This window comes from Cricetulus griseus (genome assembly GCF_003668045.3).
Source record: "Cricetulus griseus strain 17A/GY chromosome 1 unlocalized genomic scaffold, alternate assembly CriGri-PICRH-1.0 chr1_1, whole genome shotgun sequence".
NCBI classification, from domain to species: Eukaryota; Metazoa; Chordata; class Mammalia; order Rodentia; family Cricetidae; genus Cricetulus; species Cricetulus griseus.
The window spans coordinates 194,992,782-195,003,180 of record NW_023276807.1 but is presented as its reverse complement, the minus strand read 5'-3'; positions in this window follow the sequence as shown (position 1 = coordinate 195,003,180).

The following is a 10,399-nucleotide window of genomic DNA, read 5'->3' as shown; positions in this document are numbered from 1 at the left end:
AGCCAGGCATGGTGATACATTCCAGTAGCCAGAGCATTCTGGAGGTGGAAGAAAAAAAAAACAAGTTCAGAATCATCTTCAGTTATGTAGTGAGTCTGAAGTTACTCTGGACTACATAAGACACTGTCTCAGGAAAAAATTTTTCTCTATAATTCATAAAACATAGAGAAAAGAAAAGGATGGAACTTATCTCTAGCTGTTGAACCAGCCATCTAGTCTAGAAACAACCATCACTTACAGGTTGGCATGTTGGCTTCCCTCCTCCCCTGACAGGTAAATGCATGCCTACCTCTTATAGCAATACCACAGTTAAGCATATATGATGCTCACACTTGTAAAAATACATTCGTGGGGGCTGGAGAGATGGTTAAGAGCACTGGCTGTTCTTCCAGAGGTCCTGAGTTCAATTCCCAGCAACCACATGGTGGCTCACAGCCATCCATTATGAGATCTGGTGCCCTCTTCTGGTGTGCAGATATACATGGAAGCAGAATGTTGTATACATTATAAATAAATAAAATCTTAAAAAGAATACATTTGTGACAATGATACTCTCCTCACTGATCTTGGGGAAATGTTATTTTTCTATATAAACATGTGATTTATGTTACTATTTAGTGGGCTTATTCTTGTAATGCTAAGTGAATTCTTAGCTAAGTATTAAAATAAATAAATAAATAAATAAACAAACAAATAAATAAATAAATAAATAAAAACCCCTGTGTTGGTCAGAGGCAAAAGGTGCTTGCTGCTCAAGAGTGACCACCCAACTTTGATACCCATAATCCACAAAAGAGTGGAAGGAAAGAAGTGACCCCATAAAGTAGTCACTGTGGCATGTGTCCTACTCCTCACTAATAAAATTCTGAGGAATTCTAGAAGCAGGAAAAAATGTGTGTGTGTGTGTGTGTGTGTGTGTGTGTGTGTGTGTGTGTGTGTGTGTGTGTGTGTGTGTCCGCGCGTGCGCGTGCGCGTGCACACGTGTATAAACCTAGTTGTATTGTCAAAGACGACTGGCTGTCATATTCTTTGGACCTCCACTGTGGAATGGGTGATTACCCACTGTTGGTGGATCTTCAGTTCACTTCTATTTTTCCACATTATAAATAGTGATGTGGAGAACATCATTATAGCAATTTATTTTTCCAATCCTTAATTATTTCTTTCTGAGGAACTCTTAGAAATGCTGGGTTGAAGGATTTGTGCTTTTTCTCATCTTGCCAAGCTACATCCCCTAAATGCTGACAAAACAGATTTTATATTTTTCCTTTTATCATCTGGGGATGTAAGGTCAGGCTCCTTCCAGCCAGCGAAGGGGAAGAACCTGCCCTGGCCAGCAGCTTAGGAAAAGCTGCGTACCTCATTCAGAGGTGACAAACTGGTGAGCCAACATACTTTCTTTTTAATCTGTAAGTGTTCAAAAATATTTGAACCAGGAACCGATTTTATATGTGGATTCCTTTAAACACATGAAGCTGAGCTTCTGGTGACTGCATGTGAAGGAGGGTGGTGGTGTTCAGATTCCCTCTAGCTGGGCATGCATTTTCAGTTAGCCACAGTCGCTGCCTCTCTGTGTTGTCACCCAGCCTTGCTGCCTTCATTTATCCCCTGACTGGTCTTAGCCTCTGCTAACCTGTACCTCTCCATTTCTTTTCTCCATTTGAGATTGGCCCACCAGCAAAGAAACCCCATACGTTTCATTCTGATTAACTACAGAATTAATTTTTTAAAAAACAAATCCTATTTGTAATAATAACATTCGAGTTAATCATTTTGGAAACTGCCTCGGAGAAACCCCGGAATGTCTTTAACCAATATAAAATACCATGAATCACTTTGGACTCCACAGTGCATTATGTGTTTAAAAACAGAAAATTAGGCACAGGAGAATTCATCTTAACTTCATTATATATGAAATATTAATTCTCCTCTGGCTTTCATATTATTTACATATTTAATAACATGTTAGCTACAGTCTTTGACTGAGAGCACTTAGAGGCCAGCGGCTGTCTCCTGCCTCAGCCTTGAAGAGGCAGGCAATGACAAGTTCAGCATGGAGGAAGGAGCCAAGGAGAGTGAGGCTTTGGTCTTCACTCCTGTTTCCACGAGTTGTGTTGTTTAACCATACATATCCTATTACAGTGGATAGCAGTGGCTTTGACCCGGCGAGGATGCCATTCTCCCATCACTGCTGTCTCTTTCTCTTCCTTGGCAGGGAAGAGGACAGCATGGGCATTTTTATCTAAAAGGAAATGCAGTGAATCTGTATTTGGTTTTTCCCTCTTTCTCTTTTTCTTTTCTTGATAACAGGGTCTCTCTAGTGTAGGTCTTAAGCTCTCTATGTAGCTCAGCATGCCTTTTAAACTTCTAGTTCTACCACTTCCACCATCTGAGTGCTTAGATTACAGATGTATCCCCACCACACTCTGTTTATGTAGTGCTGGGGACTGACCCCCAGGGCTTTGTGCACACTGGGCAAGCACATTATCAACTAAATTGCATCCCCTTCCCTTTCTTTCGCGGTTCTTAGTTTCTCTTAGAACTTCAGGCTTCTCATCAGTAGGATAGTAGTGGGATTCTTGTAAGGACAACAGGGATTTTGTGGATGAACACACAGGTCCACATCTGACACAAAGCAGCTGCCTGATTGGAGAGACATCCTTCCTCCTTGCCAGTGTGATGAGTGGAACCTTGGACCTCCATGCCACCCTTGGTATGTACCCAGTGTTCAGCATGTGACTCTAACATCTTGTTGCTGAGACCACAGAGGGATGCAATAGGAACTGGAAGGAGGGCTATGTGTGGTGTGACAAACTTGAAGCAGAGGATGACAATGAGCAAGTGTAACACAGAAGTGAGGGCTGTGGAGGTGGGTGGGCTTTTTCTGTACATGTTTTTCAAGAGTATTGTAGCTAGAAGGGGCCTTGGGGAACCAATGGAGAGGGTTGTTATCTGGTGGAGTCTCTAGCCTGATTGTCCACAAGGCAGACACCTTGTCTGGCCTATAATGGCATCAAATATTATTGTCACTTCGGCCAACTTTAAAGATCGTTTAGGTCCAGCCTGTGTTTTTTTTTGGGTTACTCAGTTTTTTCTACTCCATTTTTATCTTCCATCTGCTCCTGCTCCCAACAAAGCCTTTCCTTATGATTTAAGAAAGAGGGAGATTCTTGATTTTGGCTGCATTCAGGCGCCCAGTGACTTCCAATCCAGGCAGCCATCACTTGGTGCGAGCTCTTCAGAGAGCTAGGTTCAGACTTTGGGGATGACTGGAAAATACTGTAGACTACAGATCATGACAGGGAAATCTGGGGATCCTGAGCATCACATGAGAAGAAGCCAGGGCACAGTGACTGAGAATGTATCTAGAGCAGATACTGGTTGGTCACATTATCCCATGACTTCCATGAAGCTATACTGTGGTAGGAGGGAAGATATGCCTGTCCCTGGGACACTGAGATATTGATATGTTCCCTTCTCATACTTCCAGCTATTGCAAAGACCATTATATACAGAATTCCTGGGGCTTCTCCAAAAGGACTAGTCAGTTACCCTGGATGAGAGCAAGCAGCATATATGGGAGATAAGAGTGTGTGCCTTCCACCCCAGATGAGCCTATCAGGATTAATGACCTGCTAATGAATGCAGGAAGAATTGAAGATGGTTGGTCACCTGTTGTAAAGTGCTTCCAGGCTTCACCAATCCATCACAGTCATTGTGGAAAGGAGAGCTTGAGACTGTGAGATGTCGCTGGAGATAGCAGGCTTTCTTACTAAGGTACCCTGAATAGGGCTTGCAGGAAGCAGGAACCCTAGGTAGAATCCCTGCACTGGTAGGGCTGTCAGACACATCAGGGATTAGAGAATGCCCCAAACTCTGCTGTGGACACAATGATCCTCCTTCCCTGGGGTTTCCACACCTTTATAATAGATCTGGAGTTTGAAGGGCAAGGGTTGAGTGGACATCTGCATGTTACAGATGGGTAAATTGAATCAAAGACTCTGAAACCTCAGTTCTGTGGTACTCAGAGACCACTTCTAAATCAGAGTCCTTATGTGCTATGTGACTTGGGTTTGCTTAATACCCCTCTCTGGGCCAGAGTTTCTATATTTGCAAAATGACGGAGTTAAAATGGGGGCTGTCTCTTCTAAAGTCCCAAACTATTAATATTCTAGAGGATGTGCAGGCTTTTCCCCACTTAATCTTAAAAATTTTTAAATATATTTATTGACATACAAGTTATAGCTTACATGGAACCTAACTTAATACATTTCAGGTGTACAATTCAATGATTTTTGCCATATTTACAGATATGCATAACCATCATTATAACTGGTTTAGCATTTTCAGCACCTAAAACAATAAACATCCTATCCTAGTTAGGTTTTTATTGCTATGAAGAGACACCATGACCTTGGCAACCCTTATAAATGAAAATATTTACTTGAGATGATGGCTTACAGTTTCAGAGATTCAGTCCATTTTCATCATGATGAGGAGCATGACAGCATGCAGGCAGATATGGTGCTGGCTGCATCTTGACCAGAAGGCAGCAGGAAGTTGACAGACTGTCACACTGAGTAAAGCTCAAGCAAAAGAGACCTCAAAGCCCACTCCCACAGTGACATACGTCCTCCAACAAGGCCACATCTATTACAATTAAGCCACACTCCCTGACAGTGCCGTTCCCTTTGAGGGTCATTTTCTTTCAAACCACCACACATCCCCAGAATTATACTCCAGCCATAGGGGGGGTTGTTCTCACCTTTAGGTCTATAGTCCACTTGGGTTCATTTGCTTTTGTGGATGTGGATGAGGTGTGAGGCAAGGCTCTGAATTCGTTCCTTTGATTTGGTTATTCAGCTACCCTGGCTTTTCTGTTGCTGTTGACATTAAATCCACATTGATTTAATGTCATTAATCATTTTTTCATTCAATGGTATCAGAGCTGGTGATGGTTAATCTAAGTTGACAGATAGATGAGATCTAGAATCAGCTGAGAGATGGTCTCTGGGCATGCCTGTGGGGATTATCTTGAGTAGGTTAACTGCCCACTCTGGGTGTCACCATTCCCTAACTGGAATCCTGGACTGTATGAATGGAAAAGGGAACTGAGTAGTATCTTAACTCATTGCTGCCTGCTTATTGACTGTGGATGCAATTCAACCAGGGCTTCCAAGCTCCTGCTTCCTTGACATCCTACCATGATGGACTTTCTTGAACTATGAGCCAGAATAAACCCTTTACCTTGTAAGTTGGTTCTTTTTTCAGAATTTGTTATTGCTGTTGCTGTTTTCAACAATAGTAAAGAAACTAAGACAGGATCTTTGTTAAAAATCCATTGACCATAGGTGCATGGATTTATTCTGCATTCTAATTATACCCTGTTACGTGCATGCTTCCTTATCATTGCTTCTTGATAAGTTTGAAATTTGCTTTGTTCTAGTTTTTCAAGATCATTTTGTCTCTCTAGGGTCCTGAGCAATTTCATATGAATCCTATTTCTCATTTCTAAAGAGTTTGTCTGAGAATCCAATAAAGATTGTTTTAAAGATAGAGATCAGTTTGGGATCTTAATAAGTCTTAATATTGCCTTCCAATCCACAAATGTGGGACTTTTAAAATTTATTTATGCAGAAATTCTTTAATTTCTTTGAACAATGTTTTTAATTTTCAGGATATAAATTTTGTACTACTTTGTTAATTTCATTTCTAAGTATTTTATTCTTTTTGATGCTCTTGCAAATGGGATTGTTTTCTTAATTTCATTTTGGGTTTGTTCCCTGAGAGAACAATTTGCTTTTTACATACTGATTTTATATCTTGCGACTTTGCAAGTCTAAATAATTTTAACAAAGTTCTTAGAGTTGTTACTATCTAATGTCATGTCATCTATGAAGAGTGGTTGTTGTAATTCTTTTTCCACTGGGACAACTTTCACTTCCCTTTTCTTGCTTGACCATCTTGGCCACAATTATGAGCACAAAATCAAATAGTGTTAAGAGCAGACACCCTTGTCACCTGACCAGTGTTACGGAAATGCGCCTTTTTTTCTTTTTGACCACTCATTATGAAGTTAGCTATGAACCTGGCATTAATGCTTTTCATAAGACGGAGTTCTCTTTTATTCTGAGTTTGTCTAATGTGCTTATTATGAATGTTGATTTTTTCTGATAATTTTTCTTCATCTGTGGAGTTATGATCATATGATTTTTGTGTTTTGTCCTCTTGGTGTATTGATTGACTTTCAAATGTTAAGCCAACCTTGAATCCTGGTATAAATCCTACTTTGTCATGGTGTCTGATTCCTTTTAGACTTCAGGATTTGATTTGTTAGTATTTGCTGCATTTTTTCCACTATGCACTTTGAGTTTCTAACACAATGCTCTGCCATTTTGTTGTGCATTTTTGTATTATGTATTTTTCCCATGTGAAAGGATTCTTCTCCTCTTTCTTCCAGCATTGGGGTTATAATATAGGGCATGCTGGGCAAGCTCTATACCACTGAGCTATATTCTCAGCAGTCCCAACACCAATTTGATGGTAAGATGTTAATACTGAGGGCATCCTCTAATCTGGCCATCACAATTCAATGGAGGCTGAAGAAGTCCCTGAGGATGGCTTCATATCCTGAGTATAGCAGGAAGGATGAGAAAATGAGGACTAGGATTTTAATGAGTTAAAGTAGGAAGACATATGGTACGATTGTTACCCAAAGAGTGCATCAGTCCGACCAACTGGTCTTTCTCAGCATAAATCTACCCCTTTCCTGTGCTCTCCCTCCCAAATGGTGGCTTTGTTTCTAGTACTTTGGGTCACAGTCAGCTCTACGTCTGTTCTCCATTTTGTTACCATACATTCCTGTTGTCCTGTAGTGTACCCATGCTCATGGTATAGGCTCTAGATAGTTCACGGAGTTCTCGGGATTATCTTTGGGATGGAGCAATGAATGGTCAGAACTGGCTCTTGGTTTTTGTCTCCTGGAAACCAGTAGGTAGGCCCAACCAAATCCAGAAAGCCAAAGGAATTGAACTGCTTTGTCAAAAAGTCTACTTTTAAAAACTTCCATGTGATGTGCTTCACACATCTTCCACATCAGCCAAAGACACACTACATTTACTTACACTCTCTATCATAGGCACGGCTTTACGGAAGAAAACACAATGTCCTTGATACCTGCCCTAGACATGCTAAGAGTTGGTGAGGAAAAAACCAGTGCAGGCTGCTGTGGAATCCTTAAATGTCATCTTGCCCATTGTTGTTCTTGTGTTGCCAGTTCCAAGAAGAAAGCCTGGCATAAGAAAGCCTGACATTCTGGTGCTGATTGGTGCCTGGATTGGATGAGGAGGCCCTCAGGCCTTCTGGGTTTCTCTTATTTTCCACTTTTCCTTATGGGTGGTCCAGTTTCTGAATACGTGCCCAGTTTGGACCTTATAGTTCTGTGTGGTTGGTCCCAGCAAATTACAACTCATTCCCCCACCATTTCCCCACCTCTAAGGGCCCTGGGACATAGTCCTGGGAGCTGTCAGCCTCTGGTCTCAGCTTAAAACCCTCTTGGGGAAGATCAACACACAGACACACACAGACACAGACACAGACACACACACACACACACACACACACACACACACACACACACACACACACACACACCTCAATTGTTGAGCCAAGTGAAGACCTAAGGGTTCTGCCCTTTACCACACTGCAGCTACCTATGAGAAATTTGGTGGCTTCTTTGGGAGGCTACATTTTATACACTGGCCTTAGACGGAGGCATTTTAGAAAAAAAAGTCAGGAGATTTGGCCTAGTTTTCTTGAGATCACATCACAGCACTGGGTGTTTCCTTGGGTACTGCTAGGGAAACAGACTCCACAGAGGAGCTTAGTAGACATTGCTCTGTTAGGAACGGGAGCTTGGGCTCTGTAAAGTACAAGGATGCAGAGTAATGAGGCCAGAAGTAACGTCATCATTGCAGGCCTGAGTTGAAAAATATTAAAGATGGTTCCTCCTTTCTTTCTTTCTTTCTTTCTTTCTTTCTTTCTTTCTTTCTTTCTTTCTGTTTCATGTCTCTCTCTGTGTATGTGTGTGTATGTGTGTGTGTGTGAGAGAGAGAGAGACAGAGAGAGACAGACAGAGACACACACACACACACACACACAGAGAGAGAGAGAGAGAGAGAGAGAGAGAGAGAGAGAGAGAGAGAGAAAGAGAGAGAGCACTAGAGAGTGAGCAGGGGTTGGTTGATGGAAAGTGGTGGCTTCCTGAGCAGTGAGTTGGATTACACAGCTTGTCCTTTGCTGTGCTGGTGGCCTACCCTGTGGATGGAGCACGGAAGGGACCTAAAATCTTCCTGTATTTTCAGCTGTGATTCAGGTCCCTGAGCTGGCAGTCTCCATGAGCAAGCCAGAGATGGCCCCAGATCTCTGAACAGCCAGCTGTTCAGGGAGTGAGGTTACCTAATGCTGCTCCTATGCCAGGCATCACTTATCACTCAAGGCCTGTGGGTTGTAGCTCTGAGCTCTTTTGCCACACCCCAGGGGACACTGAGCAATGAGAGGAGACACTTGTCATGGTCACAACTGGAAGGTGAGGCTGCTACTGCATCCTGGATAAGCCAAGGATCCTCCTAACCATTCCATGATACACAGGAAAGATCCCATCCTAGACCATGTGTGCCCTGCATATGCATTGAGCAGGCTGAGAAAGCATGAACTGTTCTGTGCTGGACCTCCCAGCTGGCCTTGGTCTAGATCAGTCTCTACCTTCAGTAAACTCAAGTCAACCGAGTGGAACTGTTGTGTTCTGAAGATGGTTCAACTGTTAGTTTACTCATCCAATTTACCCACTTATGTCATCAACCTTCAAATATTGAGACTTGATCATGTGCCAGGTCAATGCCCAGGAAGTGAAGACACGGGAATTACATAGGTAAGGTACTTCCCATCCCAGCATCCTGCACACACACACACACACACACACACACACACACACACACACACACACACTTGTGCTCACCTCCCCACACACATACAGCAACACACTCATGCAGACACACTCATACACACATGCAGATACACACCCCAGCATACACACTCTCACATGCAAACACACACACACATACACACACACACACACACACACACACACACACACACACACACATCAACACATAGGTGTAGCCACATTTATGCACATTCAGATACACACACCAGGATGCGTATGCTGAATCCCTCACATACCAGCATACACATGCAAACACACACACCAACTCAGACATAGACACACATATGTGTACACTCACACACACATTTCAATGCACATATGCACAACCTCAAACATATGCACATGCAAATGCACTCATAAAAAATGCCCGTGCACATTCATGTACACATACACACAAAGATAAATGAACAAACATGTGTACACATGATTTCATTGCAATATGGTAAGAGCTGAGGAAGGGGAGTTCTATGAAAGCACAGGAGAGAAGAGGTTTACTGTTATGCCTGGAAGGAGGTCAGGAAGTCTCCCTGGGGTGGTGATCTGAGTAGGGGGAAACTATTCCTCTCACAAGGAGCCCAGTAGAAACCAGCTGGCCAGCGATTCCATTTCCGCTCTGTGGAGTGTCTGCTCCTTCAGCAGCTCCCACAATAATCCCCCCTTCCTCTTACAACAAAGGCCTCCTCCCTATCTGCCCAGCATCCCCTCCCCCATCAGATCTTAAAGTCCTCTGCGAAATTGCATTTCTAACCTTTGCTGCCTCTAGCCCTTCCATCACTGCCAGGGGAGGCCTACAATCCCCTGACCCAGCCCAGCCCTCAGATGAGAGTCAGATGGTGGCTTTCATTATTCTCCTAACAATCACAGAGTTTGGGGAGGAGATGGAGGAGGAGGGAAGTGAACCCGGGTCCCCAAGGGCTTTACATTTGACATAGTACCATTCCCTGCCTTACCTGCAGACTGCTGTCTGTATCTCATCTCTCTCATGTAAACAGTATGAAAGCTAACAAAAGGCAGGACCCTGGAAGACCTTAATAGTAACGGGGTCCACCAGGGAGGGAATTAGAAGATGCTCACAGTTGGATGCCCCAGAAAGGGTCTAGTGGAAGATACCAGGAATTGAGGGTCAGCAAGATGGATCTGTTATGGCTGTTTCATTAGCTTGGTGGGTGACCTCATGGAAATTATTTCACCTTTCTGGGCCACATGTACCTTATGTGTAAAATTCAGAGGTAGCGTATTCCTAGGCTATCACTTCATGTACTAATAACACCTGACGCCACTGAACTTTTGTTGATAGGACCAAAGCAAGAGTTTGGAAAAGAATGCCTTTTCAATGCCTCCTCTCTTCTATAACCCACATCCCCTGAGGTATTAGTGACCATGGCTGCTAGCCGA